General features: G+C 39.6%; 1 long non-coding RNA gene across 1 annotated transcript; it reads right to left on the reverse strand.

Moving 5' to 3' along the window:
* Nucleotides 1-3,677: 3,677 nt before the first annotated feature.
* LOC133561383 (uncharacterized) lies at nt 3,678-19,486 on the reverse strand. Its single transcript, XR_009808663.1, has 3 exons — nt 19,455-19,486; nt 19,314-19,376; nt 3,678-4,181 (listed from the first exon to the last, which is right to left on the reverse strand). It is a non-coding gene; the product is annotated as an uncharacterized LOC133561383 (long non-coding RNA).
* Between the last annotated feature and the right edge of the window lie 1,416 nt (nt 19,487-20,902).

The following is a 20,902-nucleotide window of genomic DNA, read 5'->3' on the forward strand; positions in this document are numbered from 1 at the left end:
GTGACTAAAGTGACGTCTCAGTGAAGATTGATCATGGCTATTTTTTTAGGTATATTTTATTTAATTCCTGGCTGACTATGGACTGACACACCCTCGCGATCCACATAATGGGCACCCCTGCACTGAAGACAAACTACATAGCTTTTAATCAATTAATGTATCAATTAACATATAGGTTAGCCACTCGATTGAAATAAAACTTGACCAGTTTGGAGAAGGCCCATTATGTTCCTGTTCTTTGTGCACAAAGTAGGGTCCATATTTGACAAGATTGTACTCCTGTAGTCCATGCAGGTGCAGTGGAAACACAAAGCTTTAGAACAAGTTGACTTATTCAGAGGCGGTATAGTACTGTATTTAGTCAATTAGTAATGCGGTACTTGGATGCAAGCACACCTGGGAAGTGTAAACCATTTCAGGTGACTACCTCTTGAAGCTCATGGAGAGAATGCCAAGAGTGTGCAAAGCAGTAATCAGAGCAAAGGGTGGCTATTTTGAAGGAACTAGAATATAAAACATGATTTCAGTTCATTAATATTCCACATGTGTTCGTTCACTGTTTTGAGGCCTTCAATCTACAATGTAAATAGTCATGAAGATAAAGAAAACACATTGAATGAGAAGGCGTCCAAACTTTTGGCCTGTATATATATATATATATATATATATATATATATATATATATATATATATATATATATATATATATATATATATATATATATATATATATATATATATATATATATACATATATATATATATACATATATATATATATATATATATATATATATATATATATATATATATATATATATATATATATATATATAATAGTGAGAGTCCAGTCCATAGTGGATCTGACATAATAGTGAGAGTCCAGTCCATAGTGGATCTAACATAGTAGTGTGAGAGTCCAGTCCATAGTGGATCTAACATAATAGTGAGAGTCCAGTCCATAGTGGATCTAACATAATAGTGAGACTCCAGTCCATAGTGGATCCAAAATAATAGTGAGAGTCCAGCCCATAGTGGATCTAACATAATAGTGAGAGTCCAGCCCATAGTGGATTTTACATAATAGTGTGAGAGTCCAGTCCATAGTGGATCTAACATAATAGTGTGAGAGTCCAGTCCATAGTGGATCTAACATAATATTGAGAGTCCAGTCCATAGTGGATCTAACATAATAGTGAGAGTCCAGTCCTCAGTGGATCTAACATAATAGTGAGAGTCCAGTCCATAGTGGATCTAACATAATAGTGTGAGAGTCCAGTCCATAGTGGATCTAACATAATATTGAGAGTCCAGTCCATAGTGGATCTAACATAATAGTGAGAGTCCAGTCCTCAGTGGATATAACATAATAGTGAGAGTCCAGTCCATAGTGGATCTAACATAATAGTGTGAGAGTCCAGTCCATAGTGGATCTAACATAATATTGAGAGTCCAGTCCATAGTGGATCGAACATAATAGTGAGAGTCCAGTCCTCAGTGGATATAACATAATAGTGAGAGTCCAGTCCATAGTGGATCTAACATAATAGTGAGAGTCCAGTCCATAGTGGATCTAACATAATAGTGAGAGTCCAGTCCATAGTGGATCTAACATAATAGTGAGAGTCCAGTCCATAGTGGATCTAACATAATAGTGAGAGTCCAGTCCTCAGTGGATATAACATGATAGTGAGAGTCCAGTCCATAGTGGATCTAGCATAATTGTGAGAGTCCAGTCCATAGTGGATCTAACATAATATTGAGAGTCCAGTCCATAGTGGATCTAACATAATAGTGAGAGTCCAGTCCATAGTGGATCTAACATAATAGTGAGAGTCCAGTCCATAGTGGATCTAACATAATAGTGTGAGAGTCCAGTCCATAGTGGATCTAACATAATAGTGAGAGTGCAGTCCATAGTGGATCCAACATAATAGTGAGAGTCCAGTCCACAGTGGATCTAACATAATAGTGTGAGAGTCCAGTCCATAGTGGATTTTACATAATAGTGTGAGAGTCCAGTCCATAGTGGATCTAACGTAATAGTGAGAGTCCAGTCCATAGTGGATCTAACATAATAGTGAGAGTCCAGTCCATAGTGGATCTAACATAATAGTGTGAGAGTCCAGTCCATAGTGGATCTAACATAATAGTGAGAGTCCAGTCCTCAGTGGATATAACATAATAGTGTGAGAGTCCAGTCCATAATGGATTTTACGTAATAGAGTGAGAGTCCAGTCCATCGTGGATCTAACATAATAGTGAGAGTCCAGTCCATAGTGGATCTAACATAATAGTGAGAGTCCAGTCCATAGTGGATCTTACATGATAGTGTGAGAGTCCAGTCCACAGTGGATCTAACATAATAGTGAGAGTCCAGTCCATAGTGGATCTAACATAATAGTGTGAGAGTCCAGTCCATAGTGGATCTAACATAATAGTGTGAGAGTCCAGTCCATAGTGGATCTAACATAATAGTGAGAGTCCAGTCCATAGTGGATCTAACATAATAGTGAGAGTCCAGTCCATAGTGGATCTAACATAATAGTGAGAGTCCAGTCCATAGTGGATCTAACACAATAGTGAGAGTCCAGTCCATAGTGGATCTAGCATAATTGTGAGAGTCCAGTCCATAATGGATCCAACATAATAGTGGGAGTCCAGTCCATAGTGGATCTAGCATAATTGTGAGAGTCCATACATACATACAGTATACACACACACACACACACACACACACACACACACACACACACACACACACACACACACACACACACACACACACACACACACACACACACACACACACACACACACACACTTTTTTTATAGATATTTTTAATCCTAAAATGTCGTAAATAATCCATGCTAGGGTAAAAATATTACCACTTTAATATAAGTATTGATATGGAAAAAAATTAAATGCATTCATAACCTGTCTTTTTTTCCCCATCTTTTAGCATTTCAAACACAAAAAACCCTAAATAAATAGTCTGTGCCTGCGCCACACTATCGCTGTCACACATAATAGTAATAGTCATACTGAAAATACAGTTACCAACCGGTAAGTTTAATGTCCAGCAAGAACTATTTTCAACACTGTTATAATACTTATATTATATTAAAAAAAATGTGATCAAATTTGTCATTTAAAACACATTTGTAAATAGCAAATAATGGAAATAGAAATGACGTGTTCCAGGGTTAAACTATCACCATTAACCTTTGACCCTTAATTATAGACTTACTATTAATAGTACTTAATTATGAAAAATAATACATTAGATATATGCTAGAAAAATACACATACACAACATATACAATAATATAAAACATGTGTGGTTGTGTTTCAGATTTTTAGATAAGTGTAAAAAGAAGATTAGTCAGTGCGGAGAGCAGAGCCCGGCCCCAGATGGCGGCGAAGAGGCGGAGAATGCGGCTGAGGGGAGAGGCGGGGCGTGCCAGGAGTGACGCTGCAGTCAAGTGCAGGTGCGTGGATCGCGCTCCGGTACACAATTAACATTTCTCCTCACGCTGTATAAAAGGTGAGAAGGAGGAGGAGAGCCCGCAGCAGCGACCGAGGAGCAAAAAGAAAGAGCAGACGAGGACGACAAGCTGAAAAGCGAACCGCGAGCGAGCAGTGGAGAGGAGCAGCTGAAAAGCGATCTGACCTGAAGACAAAGCTTTATTGCAAAATAAACAAGAGTCAAACCTGCTCAAAAGCAATGTCCTTCCTGGGTGGTCCATTGAACCCGCACGACAGCAAGAGATTGTAACAGTCAATTAATAGTCAGAAAAATATTTAACAGCTGCTCCTTGTTGGATAATGTATGTTTTTTGCATATTTTTCTCCCAAAACTTTGGTGTTGTTGAATTTCAAGGGAAGTCAAGGGTCATTTCTTCCATTTTTTAGCATGAAAGCAGCGTATCTTCCTCACCTTAATGTCACATTTTCCACTTTTACATCAATCAGATGGACCAAACCCAACCCATCGCCTATCTGAAACCTTCAGAGTTCCTCAGGCAACTTGAAAAGGATCCACTTTCCATTCGTTGTCTTGTTTACAGAGTAGCCTTTCTCACAGGAAAAGCGTCGGCGTGACATTGAAAGCGTTGCTCTGCGCAACCCTGGAGCGAATCTTTGCCGACCTTGACGGTCGACCCCAGCCTTTCTGGCGCTGTAAGCAAAATAAAAAAATAAATAAAAAAAGGCAAAAGGTAAGCTGACACTGCACCTTCCAAAGCGGGAGGACGAGGATGGCGGGAAAACAATCTTCACCGAAAGCTTGCCAGTGTCACATGAACAGCGAAAGTGTTTACACTGCAGCCCATTTATCACCGCATCCTCACGGGGGTCATAAAGTGGCCCCCGTGCTCTCATTTTCAATATCCCGATGGAAAAGTGCTTTTAATGTAAGCCAGTCTTCCATCTGATTTCTCCAGAGTCCTTCACCGGGTCTTTAAGACTGACATTTTTTGGGACTTCTGGGTAGAGAGGTCAAACGCTGGATAAAAACAGTATTTTATTTACCGTATTTCCTTGAACCGCTGCCGGGTATATAGTATGCGCCTGCCTAGAATTACTGCCGGGTCAAAATCGTTTCGCCAAATAATTAGCATATGCCTAGAATTTCTGCCGGGTCAAACTCGTCACGTCACGAGTGACACTTCACCTGTCATCATTTTCAAAATGGAGGAGGCTGATTTTAATCATTTGAAATCGCATAAAGAGAAGAAGATTAAGAGCTATTCAGTAGGATTTAAGGTTTTATTAACATACCGTAGCTGCGTGTGTCAAATATGAGTCATTAAATGACTCCCGCCTCCTGGTGGTAGAGGGCGCCAGTGATCCTTCTTGCGACTACTCGGCTGCAGAAGAAGTGACAACAAGCAGCCATCGTTTACTTTTTCCTCTCGCTTGCACTTTTAACATGGAGGATTACATATCTAAAATAAAACGGTTTTCTAAACTGGACTTTCAATCGAAGCAGGAGGTAATAAAGGAAGATCTCCATCGACACAGAAAGACTTTTAAAACTGAAGAAAGATAAGGAAGACTTCTATAAACAAGTTATCGATGCTTTTGATCAGAAGGAGCTGCGCATGGATTTAATTTGTAAGTAAAGGTAAGACCATAACGTTTTTTTTTTTTTTATTAAAAATGCTTTTCATAATGGTATCCTTACATCACACTCAAATTTTTAAGCGCACGCTTAAATTTACCGCATGCCTTTGGTAAGCGCCGGCGTGAGAAGAGGTTTTTAAATTAATTAGCGCTCCTGCGCGCGAGCCCAATCAGCAATCTGCACTTCTAAAGCTGATCAAACCTGCGTTCCGGGCCAGAACGTAGCGACCTCTCAATGTCTGTCTTACCAACTTTTAAATGATCGCAAAACCTTATACAGCTTCTCCTTTTTTCTTTGGGGCCCTTGCTCTCTTTCACCCAGCCTTTGAGCCATGTCTTGGGCCAGCATCAATGGGCGCAACGCTTTCATGTGCACTTCATTGGAGGAGTCTTGCAGGAACAATGTCCGCATTTTTAAGCCGCGAGCGTTTCATGCAGGTTGGATTTTATACATTTATATGAGATAAACTTGTAATTGAATCATTGAAATTACAGAATACAAATCAAAGCTTTTAGACGAATCGAATTAATTTTGCAGCCCTAACTAGGTAAATGTAAAGTTTTATTTTCATGATCCAGGCTGCTAAGTCACAGTATTTTACTTTTTTTCTAATACCGCATTTCCCAGACCAAAAGGTGCAACAGATTAAGGCACACTGCCAATGAGCGGGTCTAGTGAGGTCTAATTTCATACAAAAGGCGCAATAAAAGAGTCATATTAATTTATTTTTTTTCTAAATGTAAAAGACTTCCTTATGGTCTACATAACATGTGATGTTGCATAGATGATGTTTTACACATCATCTTCAAGTCGCTTTCTGGCTGTCGCTTTTTGTTGGCGCTCTTATTTACATGGCTCACCTTCGACAGCGTCTTCTCCCCGTCATCTTTGTTGTAACCGTGTAGCGTGCAAGGACGGGAGTGGAAGAAGTCTCAAAAGATGACGCTAACTGTTCTAATGACATTCAGACTTCAATCATCCGTGGCGCACTAGTGCAACAACAACGCCCGAAAAACTCTCTAATAACTAAAAGTTCCTTGGGTGGATAATGTCAACTCACTACACCGGTATGTTTTAGCGCTTTCATGGCGAGTTTACTGACAGATATAAGTAAGAACTTTACACTACTTTATATTAGAGATGGCAACACCGGAGGATGAATGTCTTATCCATGCGTTTGTTACGTCTCGTCTCGATTGCTGTAAAGTATTATTTTCGGGTCTGCCCATGTCTAGCATTAAAAGATTACAGTTGGTACAAAATGCGGCTGCTAGACTTTTGACAAGAACAAGAAAGTTTGATCACATTACGCCTGTACTGGCTCACCTGCACTGGCTTCCTGTGCACTTAAGATGTGACTTTAAGGTTTTACTACTTACGTATAAAATACTACTCGGTCTAGCTCCATCCTATCTTGCCGATTGTATTGTACCATATGTCCCGGCAAGAAATCTGCGTTCAAAAGACTCCGGCTTATTAGTGATTCCTAGAGCCCAAAAAAAGTCTGCGGGCTATAGAGCGTTTTCCGTTCGGGCTCCAGTACTCTGGAATGCCGTCCCGGTAACAGTTCGAGATGCTACTTCAGTAGAAGCATTTAAGTCTTACCTTAAAACTCATTTGTATACTCTAGCCTTTAAATAGACCTCCTTTTTAGACCAGTTGATCTGCCACTTCTTTTCTTTCTCCTATGTCCCCCCCTCCCTTGTGGAGGGGGTCCGGTCCGATGACCATGGATGAAGTACTGGCTGTCCAGAGTCGAAACCCAGGATGGACCGCTTGTTGGGACCCAGGATGGACCGCTCGCCTGTATCGATTGGGGACATCTCTACGCTGCTGATCCGCCTCCGCTTGAGATGGTCTCCTGTGGACGGGAGTCTCGCTGCTGTCTTGGATCCGCTTTGAACTGAACTCTCGCGGCTGTGTTGGAGCCACTATGGATTGAACTTTCACAGTATCATGTTAGACCCGCTCGACATCCATTGCTTTCGGTCCCTCACATCTGAGGTCCTCTCCAAGGTTTCTCATAGTCAGCTTTGTCACTGGCGTCCCACTGGATGTGAATTCTCCCTGCCCACTGGGCGTGAGTTTTCCTTGCCCTTTTGTGGGTTCTTCCGAGGATGTTGTAGTCGTAATGATTTGTGCAGTCCTTTGAGACATTTGTGATTTGGGGCTATATAAATAAACATTGATTGATTGATTGATTATAAGAAGATTTAGATAAAGAAGAAGCTTTTCGACTACGGGGTCGGCACGGACTACAAAGGCGGACATGCACACATTTTCAGGACTTATGCAGATCCCAAATACCAATCAGCAGGTACCAGAAGGTAAGAAATGTTGATTTTTTTGTGAAACAAAACACCAGATAATCATAATAATACTCGTATGTCTGACTACGGTAACCACAATGCACCGAAAATCCTTTAATGTGTGGCTTCGTACTCTACCAAAATTTTGACAGCTTTTTGTGTAATGTTTTATATTATCAATATGGTAAATGGGTCATACTTGTATAGCGTTTTTCTACCTTCAAGGTACTCAAAGCGCTTTGACACTACTTCTACATTCACACACTGATGGCGGGAGCTCCCATCCAAGGCCCTAACCGTCACCCATCAGGAGCAAGGGTGAGGTGTCTTGCTCAAGGACACAACTTGGGAGAAGGTGGGGATTGAACCAAGAACCTTCAGGTTGCTGGCATGGCCACTCCCAACCACGCCATGCCTTCCCCAATAGAACATTTAAAGTTTTGGTGCTGTTTGACATCATCCTGCAGTCTTATGTGTGACTGCCATCTACTGGTCACACTTACCATTACACCATGTACCAAAATAAAACTGATTCGAGGTCGGTAACCACGACCAGAATTAATCTGCACCGGGTTATAAAGGCGCAACTGTCGATTTTTGAGAAAATTAAAGGATTTTAAAAGGCCTACTGAAATGCGATTTTCTTATTTAAACGGGGATAGCAGGTCCATTATATGTGTCATACTTGATCATTTCGCCATATTGCGATATTTTTGCTGAAAGGATTTAGTAGAGAACATCCACGATAAAGTTCGCAACTTTTGGTCGCTAATAAAAAAGTCTTGCCTGTACCGGAAGTAGCAGACGATGTGTGCGTGACGTCACGGGTTGTGGAGCTCCTCACATCTGAACATTGTTTACAATCATGGCCACCAGCAGCGAGAGCGATCCGGACAGAGAAAGCGACAATTTCCACATTAATTTGAGCGAGGATGAAAGATTTGTGGATGAGGAAAGTAAGAGTTAAGGTGTTGTGATCCGGTTCCCTGGATCACACATCTAGTCCGTTTGAATCCTTTTTGTAGTATCCCTTTTGGTGTTTTGATCATGTTTGGACTTCTGTTTCCCTGAGTAGCGCACTTCCTTGTTTTGTATGGTCACCATGACAACTTAATTTGCTCCGTCTGCACGCTCCGTTCACACACCGGTTTATAACTACGTTCTCTGTATTTAAGCCCACCTGTTACCTTAGTTCAGCCTGGCTGTTTCGTTTGCTTTATGCAGCAGTTATGTGTGGTTTTCGTTTTTGCACTCAGTCTGCTAATTCTTAGCTTCCCTCTATATGGACTTTGAACTCTACCCTTGCTAACGATTAGGATTTAGCTTTCCGTGCGGTGGCACACCTTTTCTTTTCTCTTTGTCAAGTGTTTTGTTGTATTTTATAATCAAAACCAGCTCCTCCCTTCACTCCTGCTTTTTCCAGTCTTTTGGCATCTAGAGGCCAACACCTCCGCGCATGCACCCTCCAAAACGTAACACAAGGACTAGAAAAAAAAAAAAACTAAATGGCAGAGCGATTCAGATGTTATTAGACACATTTAATAGGATAATTCTGGAAAATCCCTTATCTGCTTATTGTGTTACTAGTGTTTTAGTGAGATTATATGGTCGTACCTGTACAACCTGAAGGTCGGAGGGGTGTAGCCATGGGTTTGGTGACCGCCAGTTCCTCCGAGGGAAGCCACGTTTCTCGACGAGGCGAAGGCAGCCGATGCTTCCTCCACGGTGGAAGCATCCGACGGTCAGGGGCGGCCGGTGGGAGAAGGCAAGAGAGTCCGCAGCTGCCTCTTTGACAGGTGCGGGAGGAACGACGCAAGCTCTCCGCTCATGTCTACGGTAAGAGCCGACTTGTCACCACCATTTTCTCACCAAAACCTACCAGTTGACATGTGGTAGGGAACCATGTTCGCTTGATCGCTCTGTTCCATAGTAAAGCTTCACCGTCATCTTTCGGGAACGTAAACAAGGAAACGCCGGCTGTGTTTGTGTTGCTAAAGGTGGCCGCAATACACTGCTTCCCACCTACATCTTTCTTCTTTGACGTCTCCATTATTAATTGAACACATTGCAAAAGATTCAACGCTTTAGCATGATACTTCCGCGCGAAATTTAAAATTGCAATTTAGTAAACTAAACCGGCTGTATTGGCATGTGTTGCAATGTTAATATTCCATCATTGATATATAAACTATTAGACTGCATGGTCGGTAGTAGTGGCTTTCAGTAGGCCTTTAAGTGCGTCTTATAGTCTGAAAATACGGTACACTTTTGCAGTCCATTACCACTCGACAGTCCATTGATGTAGTTTGGCTTGTTTCACTTGTATTATGTTCTGTTGCAGGGTATCATGGTATATCCGGTAAGCCCCCTACCATTATCAATCAATCAATCAATCAATGTTTATTTATATAGCCCCAAATCACAAATGTCTCAAAGGACTGCACAAATCATTACGACTACAACATCCTCGGAAGAACCCACAAAAGGGCAAGGAAAACTCACACCCAGTGGGCAGGGAGAATTCGCATCCAGTGGGACGCCAGTGACAATGCTGACGATGAGAAACCTTGGAGAGGACCTCAGATGTGGGCAACCCCCCCCCTCTAGGGGACCGAACGCAATGGATGTCGAGCGGGTCCAACATGATACTGTGAAAGTTCAATCCATAGTGGCTCCAACACAGCCGGGAGAGTTCAGTTCAAAGCGGATCCAAGACAGCAGCGAGAGTCCCGTCCACAGGAAACCATCCGAAGCGGAGGCGGATCAGCAGCGTAGAGATGTCCCCAACCGATACACAGGCGAGCGGTCGATCCTGGGTCTCGACTCTGGACAGCCAGTACTTCATCCATGGTCATCGGACCGGACCCCCTCCACAAGGGAAGGGGGGACATAGGAGAAAAAAGAAAAGAAGCGGCAGATCAACTGGTCTAAAAAGGAGGTCTATTTAAAGGCTAGAGTATACAGATGAGTTTTAAGGTGAGACTTGAATGCTTCTACTGAGGTAGCATCATTACGGCATCCCGTCGCATTTCTTCCTACGTATTCCTGAAGGTAACGAAGCATCGGCCTGAAAGACAATAGCTACCATGCACAGGATTTAGTATCGGCCATCTCTGCAGGACTCAGTACTTAACATTTAATTCCTAGGGATTTACATGACAATCCTGAGCTCGGAGAAGGTGAAAACCCTCACAAGACGTTGTCGTGAATGACAAACAAAGGCGGATTGGAGCTCATGCTGGTAATCCAAGGTTGTGAGTGTGTTTCAGGTGCAGAACATAGAAGCTCAAAGAGCCACGTCAGTATCAAGCATTTTGCTTTTAATTACTCCACACAGTGTTCTCGACGACCGCTTTCAAAATGACAGGGATTACCCGATCATTAATCCGGCCCGTGATTTGAAAAGGTTAATAGACTGACCCGTTTGATTGTTTGCTAAAGCTGAACTTCATTTAATTCAAAGATCCGGAAGGCTCCGGCAGACTCTATTAATCGGCCGCAGATAAGGCTTTATGTTACTCCTGATGGCCTCCATCAGTTTGATCTCGTTAGAAGCTGCGTAATTGACTGCTTGCATTAAAAAGAATGACCCGGGCCTTTCACTCGGCTCCCCTCCCGTCTCACAAATTACGCCAAATTAACTACCGCTTCCAACCTCGGAGAGCGGAAACCGCAACGGAGAGGCTTTACTCCAACAAAGAGTGCTTAAAAACAACATGTGGACTAGGCTTGGTGGAGAAGTTGCTACTTTTAGAAGTTTAGAAAAAACAGAAAAAATAAAAATGGGCTGCATGGTCGAGTCGCCAGAAGAAAGCCATCACTCCAAATGACTTTGTTCCAGAAGTTTTGAGGCTTGTCTCTGTGCTGTTTGGTGTAATGTAAGCGGGATACTTTGTGACATTTATGCAGAAATGGCTTTATTCTGGCGACTCGACCATGCAGCCCATTTTTCTTCAAGTGGAGACTTTACTCTAACAAAGAGTGCTGAACAACAATATGTGGACTCAGCTTGATGGAGAAGTTGCTACTTTTAGAAGTTTAGAAAAAACATACAGTGGAACCTCTAAACTCCACTATTTGTGTGTCATTGAGAAAATGTCCCATAAGAAATACTATTATAATTAATTTGTTCCTGGGTCAAAACCCTAATTATATCTTAAAAAATAACCTTAATATCATAGGTTTACATACCCTGGGAGAATTTATGATTTATGAATGATAACACTTGTGTTGTCATTCTTATTTACTTAAAGAAAAATGGGCTGCATGGTCGAGTCGCCAAAAGAAAGCCATCACTCCAAATGACTTTGTTCCAGAAGTTTTAGGCTTGTCTCTGTGCTGTTTGGTGTAATGTAAGCGGGATACTTTGTGACATTTGTGCAGAAATGGCTTGATTCTGGCGACTCGACCATGCAGCCTATTTTTCTTTAAGTAGAGACTTTACTCCAACAAAGAGTGCTGAAAAACAGGTGGACTAGGCTTGATGGAGAAGTTGCTACTTTTAGAAGTTTAGAAAAAACATACAGTGGAACCTCTAAACTCCACTATTTGTGCGTCATTGAGAAAATGTCCCATAAGAAATACTATTAGAATTAATTTGTTCCTAGGTCAAAACCCTAATTATATCTTAAAAAATAACCTTAATATCATAGGTTTACATACCCTGGGAGAATTTATGATTTATGAATGATAACACTTGTGTTGTCATTCTTATTCACTTGAAGAAAAATGGGCTGCATGGTCGAGTCGCCAGAAGAAAGCCATCACTCCAAATGGCTTTGTTCCAGAAATTTTGAGGCGTGTCTCTGTGCTGTTTGGTGTAATGTAAGCGGGACACTTTGTGACATTTGTGCAGAAATGGCTTCATTCTGGCGACTCGACCATGCAGCCCATTTTTCTTCAAGTGGAGACTTTACTCCAACAAAGAGTGCTGAACAACAATATGTGGACTCAGCTTGATGGAGAAGTTGCTACTTTTAGAAGTTCAGAAAAAACATACAGTGGAACCTCTAAACTCCACTATTTGTGCGTCATTTAGAAAATGTCCCATAAGAAATACTATTATAATTAATTTGTTCCTAGGTCAAAACCCTAATTATATCTTAAAAAAATAAACGTATTATCATAGGTTTACATACCCTGGGAGAATTTATGATTTATGAATGATAACACTTATGTTGTCATTCTTATTCACTTGAAGAAAAATGGGCTGCATGGTCGAGTCGCCAGAAGAAAGCCATCACTCCAAATGACTTTGTTCCAGAAGTTTTGAGGCTTGTCTCTGTGCTGTTTGGTGTAATGTAAGCGGGACACTTTGTGACATTTCTGCAGAAATGGCTTTATTCTGGCGACTCGACCATGCAGCCTATTTTTCTTTAAGTTGAGACTTTACTCCAACAAAGAGTGCTGAACAACAATATGTGGACTCAGCTTGATGGAGAAGTTGCTACTTTTAGAAGTTTAGAAAAAACACAGTGAAACCTCTAAACCCCACTATTTGTGCGTCATTGAGAAAATGTCCCATAAGACATACTATTATAATTAATTTTTTTCTAGGTCAAAACCCTAATTATATCTTAAAGAAATAACCTTATTATCATAGGTTTACATACCTTGGGAGAATTTAAGATTTATGAACGATAACACTTTTGTGTTATCATTCGTATTCACTTAAAGAAAAATAGGCTGCATGATCGAGTCGCCAGAAGAAAGCCATCACTCCAAATGACTTTGTTCCAGAAGTTTTGAGGCTTGTCTCTGTGCTGTTTGGTGTAATGTAAGCGGGATACTTTGTGACATTTGTGCAGAAATGGCTTTATTCTGGCGACTCGACCATGCAACCTATTTTTCTTTAAGTTGAGACTTTACGCCAACAAAGAGTGCTGAAAAACAGGTGGACTAGGCTTGATGGAGAAGTTGCTACTTTTAGAAGTTTAGAAAAAACACAGTGGAACCTCTAAACTCCACTATTTGTGCGTCATTGAGAAAATGTCTCACAAGAAATACTATTATAATTAATTTGTTCCTAGGTCAAAACCCTAATTATATCTTTAAAAAATAACCTTATTATCATAGGTTTACATACCCTGGGAGAATTTATGATTTATGAATGATAACACTTGTGTTGTCATTCTTATTCACTTGAAGAAAAATGGGCTGCATGGTCGAGTCGCCAGAAGAAAGCCATCACTCCAAATGACTTTGTTCCAGAAGTTTTGAGGCTTGTCTCTGTGCTGTTTGGTGTAATGTAAGCGGGATACTTTGTGACATTTGTGCAGAAATGGCTTTTTTCTGGCGACTCGACCATGCAGCCTATTTTTCTTTAAGTAGAGACTTTACTCCAACAAAGAGTGCTGAAAAACAGGTGGACTAGGCTTGATGGAGAAGTTGCTACTTTTAGAAGTTTAGAAAAAACATACAGTGGAACCTCTAAACTCCACTATTTGTGCGTCATTGAGAAAATGTCCCATAAGAAATACTATTATAATTAATTTGTTCCTAGGTCAAAACCCTAATTATATCTTTAAAAAAAACACCTTTTTATCATAGGTTTACATACCTTGAGAGAATTTATGATTTATGAATGATAACACTTGTATTTTGATACTTTTCAAAATAAAAGGCACCATAAAAATGTCATTATTGGCTTTTTTTTTTAACAGAACATCTAATGATACATTAAACTTATGTTTGTTATTGCTATAAAAAAATAGTTTTGTGTTCAGGTCTGTGGGACCCATTTTAATTTTTTATTAAAAGAAAAATGATACAATTACCGTATTTTCCGCACAATAAGGCGCACCTAAAAACTTCAAATTTTCTCAAAAGGTGACCAATATTGAGCAACAACAGGTCTCGCAACTACGGTAAACAACCACTGACTTTTTTTCCCCCCCGATTCAATAAACACGTAAAAAACAGTCTGATACTGTTACGGTAAATCAAACGTCAGTGCAATCACGATATAGTAACAATGGAAATAGTGCAAAGCAATAATATATCAATAACTCAACGTTGCTGAAAGGATAATGTCACACAACACACCACGCAAAAATAAACATGTAAAGCTCACTTCATTAAAGGCCTACTGAAATGAGATTTTCTTATTTGTTATTTCTTACTTAATTCCTGAAAGTTTAATCAAACTTTGGCCATGACTTGTTTTTTTTTAAAACAAAGAAACAACCCTAGAGTTGTGTTGTAGGGTATAGCGGTATTAGTAAAGTACTGCGAAAACTAATGAATCATATTCGGTACTATACCGCCTCTGAAAAAAACACAGGTCCACCAGCCTCCCGTCCCCCCGTCGTTGTCACGTCATGACAATGCTGGTTTTACTAGCGGAGGAGCATGTTCGGCAGCGCCAAATCACAGAGTACTTACAAGCAGACACTGTGTAGACAGAAAAGGGAGAACGGATGCATTTTGGCTTAAAAACTAAAGATAAAGGTGAAGTTTTAACACTAAAACACCCTCAGGAAGAGGTGTTTTAAGACATAGCAAGGTAGCTAGTTACTGGTAAATGTCCATCCATTCCAAATCACTAATCCTCGCCTCCATGGCGACAAAATAAAGTAATTTTATTACAAGTATCATTATCACTGCAAGACGAGGAATAGCTAAATATGTTTCACTACACACCGTAGGAGGATACAATAGCTCACCGCCGTCACAATGTAAACAAATGCCATGGGTGGATCTACACCTGACATCCACTGTAATGATACCAAGTACAAGTTGATACTACCATGATTACATCAATATTTTTTATCTTCACAAAATCTTTTTTAAAACAAAAAAAACAAACATATTATATTCATAAACTCAGGAAATACGTCCCTTGGAGACTAGAGGACTTTGAATACGACCGATGTATGATCCTGTAACTACTTGGTATCGGATCGATACCTAAATGTGTGGTATCATCCAAAACTAATGTAAAATATCCAAACAACATAAGAAAAGGGTGATTATTTGATTTTAACAGAAGTGTAGATAGAACATGATAAAAGAGAAAATAACCAGATATTAACAGTAAATAAACAAGTAGATCAATAATACATTTTTACAGCTTGTCCTTTATAATGCTGACAAAATAATAGAATGAGAAATGGCAGAATATGTTACGGCGCACGTCAGCAGTTAAATTACGAGTCTTTGTTTGCGTACTACTAAAATACCAGCTGTCTAGTATGTTCAATAATCTCTTACGGCCCAAGCTGTTTTTTCCATGCTTTTTTTTTTATTTCACTTTGCTATTTGGGCTTATTGAACCCTAATTAGAATAAAAAACTAAAAATCATATTTTTATATCATGTACTTAGTCCACAAGTACACAAATATGTATTTCATGTGAAGTGACATGCAGATGTTTTATTTTTACACTTTTCCCCCCCAAACTCTATACTCTTCTAACACCACCAGATGGCAGAAAAAGTGTCCACATAAGTGGCCATAAGACCCCAATTCAGTAGTGTACACAATCTTGGAAATAAGATTGTCATGTTCGGTGGTCTGGATTATGTTTTTGTTATTTTCTGTTGTTTTGAACTCCATTAGTTCCTGTACACTCGTTGGTTTTGGTTGCCATGGTGACTTATGATTTTCACCTGCCGCCGGTGATCGGACGCTCACCTGGCTCTAATCATGAGACTATTCAGACCGCCCTTCGGCAGTCAGTCGGTCTGGCGACATGTTAGTTTTCATGCCATAGTTCATCCTGCTCCTTTAGTCCATGCCATAGTTCATGCTGCTGCCAAGAAAGTTTTGCTTATTCATGCCACAGTTTAGATTGTTTTGTTTCTTGTCCATGGTTCTGTCTAAACTTTGTTTTTACCTTGCGCGCCTTTTTGTTTGTTCCTATTTTGATAGTTATTAATTAAAAAAGTTCCTACCTTCATGCCCGGTCCGGAGTAGTCCGTTTGCATCCCGGGAGAACAAACCCCGCAAAGACAAAGAGCTAAAAGGTGCTGTCCATGCATGCGGCCACTAAGGCCTTTAAGGACAAAATTGCAATAAGAAACATGTTTAATTTACACTGACATTTTTTGTTAAATTAAAGCAAATAATGACATTTTTTTTTGTGGTCCCCTTTATTTAGAAAAGTATTGAAATGTTGTAATCAAGACCACCCCATTGTAAATTTAATCCTGAAAAAACAGAACTGAGTAAAAAACAAGCATATTCTGTTTAATCCATAAATAAAGTGGAGCCGGAGTAAACTGACTTGTATTGATTTATTCCAATTGTTATATGAAACATGACTTTTTATTGTCTGAAACGGGTAAAATTTCCGTAAAATATGCCTTTTTTGCCTCTTTGAACTGAAATTTGACCCCCTTAAAATGCTTCAAAGTGCAAGTTAAAGCTATACTATGCCAAGCGAAAGCCATTTATCAACAGCATCCAGAAACGCAAATCTGTAATTTGACCCCCTTAACATGCTTCAAAACTCACCAAATTTTACACACACATCAGGACTGGTGAAAATTGCCATCCAATAAAAAAACCAAACACCAAAAATGAAAATTGTGCTCTAGCGCCCCCTAGGAAAATAAACTGATAAAACTGCTTGTAAATTCTGTTAGGAATGTCGTAGAGTGATGAAACAAAAACTTCTATGTAGGTCTGACTAAGATCGGGACTCGGGACATGGCGGCAGCGGCCAAAGGCGGACCCGACCAACGCTGCTTGCAGCTTTAATTCCAATTGTTATATGAAACATGACTTTTTATTGTCTGAAACGGGTAAGCTCTTCATAAAAACCTGATCATAAATCCTGATGTGTTTTTTTTTTTTTTTTTTGCTAAGAAAATGCTTCTTTAATGAGGGCGGGAGCATAAAGCGCATCCATGCTCCAACTTCACATCTTTTGACATTTCATATCATTCGGTTTGATATGGCGAGCGCCCCGTGGCATTATCTTCACTTCAGTGCTTTTTCCAATTTGAGATCCACTGCCTTCCCGATTTTACCCTCATTTATAAATGTCACTTAAGGAGAAAAGAGGGAAATAATTTTGCCCGGGTGTAAAATGAAGCATATCAAAAACGCTGAGGAAGGAAGAAAGGTTGAGGGACAAGGATGAGGGTGAGGGGCGTCACTTGTTATAAGCGTGTCCATGAAGGAAGGGGGCCTGGCGGATTTTAGTGTCAAGTCGTTTTGCGGGCCTGGGAGTCGACTCAACAGACATTTTGTGGCATTTCTAACCTATACGTTCTACAAATCAATGCAATATATATAACGTATTTCCTTGAATTGCCGCCGGGGCGCTAATTAATTCAAAACCTCCTCTCACTCCGGCGCTTACCAAAGGCATGCGGTAAATTTAGGCCTGCGCTTAAAAAATGAGTGTGATGTAAGGATACCATCATGAAAAGCACATTTAATATAAAAAAAAAAAAACATTATTATGGTCTTACCTTTACTTATAAATGAAGTCCATGCGCAGCTCCTTCTGATCAAAAGCATCGACAACTTGTTTATAGAAGTCTTCCTTATCTTTCTTCAGTTGTAAAAGTCTCTGTCTCGATGGATATCTTCCTTTATTACCTCCTGCTTCGATTGAAAGTCCAGTTTAGAAAACTGTTTTATTTTAGATGTGTAATCCTCCATGTTAAAAGTGCAAGCGAGAGGAAAAAATAAACGGTCGCTGCTCACTCTTGCTGCTTGTTGTCACTTCTTCTGCAGCCGAGTAGTCCTAAGAAGGATCACTGGCGCCCTCTACCACCAGGAGGGCGCCAGTGACTCATATTTGACACACGCAGCAACTGTATATTAATAAAACATAGCTGCTTACTGTTCTTTTTAGCATATTCAATAGCTTGGACCTTAAATCCTACCGAATATCTCTTAATCTTCTTCCCTTTATGCAATTTCAAATGATTGAAATCAGCCTCCTCCATTTTGAAAATGATGACAGGTGAAGTGTCTCTCGTGACGTGACGAGTTTGACCCGGCGGAAATTCTAGGTATATGCTAATTATTTTGCGAAACGAGTTTGACCCGGCAGTAATTCTAGGCAGGCACATACTATATACACGGTATATATATATATATATATATATATATATATATATATATATATATATATATACACACACACACACACACACAACAACAGCAGTCACGTAGTCACGTTTTCGTCTACCGTAAAGTAGTTTGACTGCTGTAAACAGCAATGTTGTGACACTCTTAAACAGTACAATACTGCAATCTACTGTATATGCATATGGTTAGGAAAATAGTGACAGAGAATAGAACAAGGATGGACAATTCAACCCTTAACTCAACAAAGAGTAGATGAGTGTTATGTGTGTGTATATGTGTAAATAAATGAACACTGAAATTCAAGTATTATATATATATATATATATATATATATATAGATATATATATATATATATATATATACATATGAAGTACCTGACTTGATGAATTGTAGCCATAAATTTACTCCTCCCCTCTTAACCACGCCCCCTGCCCCATTCCTGATCACGCCACCCCCCCCCCCCCCACCAACCCCCACCTCCCGAAATCGGAGGTCTAAATGTTGGCAAGTATGTAATAATATATATTCAATGATTTCTAGTTCTTTCCTCAATATCGTAAAACATAAATCAATAACCATATCAGAATCACAATATGTAATAAAATGCTAAAATAACCAGTAGCCGCATAATCATGACCAACACAAAGCAGTCAGTTCACTACACATGCTTATTATCTAAACACATTGAAAAGTACATTCAATACACAAATGTTATCATTGGTTTAAGTCATAAACCTTTTATATGGATGATTGAGAATATGCCACAATGAAAATATCAAACAAAGATTCATGCTAAAGGTGCTATTTTCATCAATATGGACTCACCAACTCAGCTTCTACAGTCAAACACAGCTTAATGACAAAGAAATTCGGCACTGGTAGTCGGCTCTATAAAGTTACAAAAAGACATGTAGTTTAAAGTCCGTCAGCACAATATTTCAGGCGAAAGCGAGATTTAAAAGCTACCTGGAGCAGAAATACAATCATCTTCCCCTCACGTCCTGTCTACTGGCCACTTCCTGCTAGCGGCTAATAAGCACCACTGATTGGACAGCGGTGGTCACGTGACAAGGGAGAGTGACTTCCTGCTAGCGGCTTAAAAGCACCACTGATTGGACGGCAGTGGTCACGTGACAAGGGAGAGTGACACCGAGCTCCCGAAGAGTAAACAGAGCAAGAGCGTACCAGTCACTTCCTGCTACCGGCATATAACTACAGCTGATTGGACTGTGGCGGTCACGTGACTAGAAAGCACACAAAGAGTAAACAGAAAGGCAAGAGCCTAATAGTCTGCACAAATGTATGTATGTATTTGACACATGTGTTACACCAGGGGTGTCCAAAGTGCGGCCCGGGGGGCCATTTGGGGGCCCCATGGCACATTTTAAAAATACAATTGAAAATAATAAAAAACATAAAAAGTGGTATAAAACAGCAAACAGGTGAAATGTAACAAAAAATGTTGCAATGCTTTAATAACACAAAGCTGCCATGCAGGATGCTTCTTTTTTTTTAAAAATAATAATGAATCAAAATCAATGTCAATTTGAATTATTGACCTATTCAAGGCTTCCATTATGTCACATTAAATATTCCACTTTGAGATATTTTTTGGGGAAAATGTTGCATATTTTTTGTTTTGCCATATAAAAAACTGAGCTGTTTTATTAAACAAACAAACAAACAAACAAAACATAAACAACAATACAACTTAAAATTGAGGGATATATCTGAAGTTGATCTCGAGATTATTGTGCTAAAAGTTAACAGTAAAAAAAATGGTATGATTTATTTTTTAACACTTTAATGAGTTGGACCCTTTTGGATCCCCAAATATTTTAGTGTGATTTGTTTTTAAGTGTCATTGCTCAAAAAATAATAATGAATCAACATCCTAAATTAAGGCTCCAATTATTATATAATCTCAAATATTCCACCTAAAAAAGTTATTGGGTGAAAATATTGTTTATTTTGTGATTTTTCCATATATTTTTTTTTAATGTTGTGCTATACTTTTAAAATTTGCATAATAATTAAAATAATAATACTGAATAATGACACATTTTTAATGTTTTTTTTTTTACCAAAACCCTTTGGGGTCCCCGGGATCAAGCCTGAGTGGAGACCTAAATGTATATTTTTTATGCGTATATTGTATTGGTTTTAAAAATAACAATTATGAAAATGGCCCCCGCTTGCTTTGATTTTTCAGTGTGCGGCCCTCAGGGGAAAAAGTTTGGACACCCCTGCGTTACACCTTCATTCATTAATTTTTATTACCCTCTTTTTCCGACTATAAGGCACACTTTAAAATCCTTTCATCTTCTAAAAACTCGACTGTACGCCTATGTGGAGGTTGGCCTCCAGGGGGTTCTTCGGACCACCAATCGTCACCAATAGAGCAGGATTCAAAT

This window comes from Nerophis ophidion, linkage group LG11, assembly GCF_033978795.1.
Source record: "Nerophis ophidion isolate RoL-2023_Sa linkage group LG11, RoL_Noph_v1.0, whole genome shotgun sequence".
In the NCBI taxonomy this organism is placed as follows: Eukaryota; Metazoa; Chordata; class Actinopteri; order Syngnathiformes; family Syngnathidae; genus Nerophis; species Nerophis ophidion.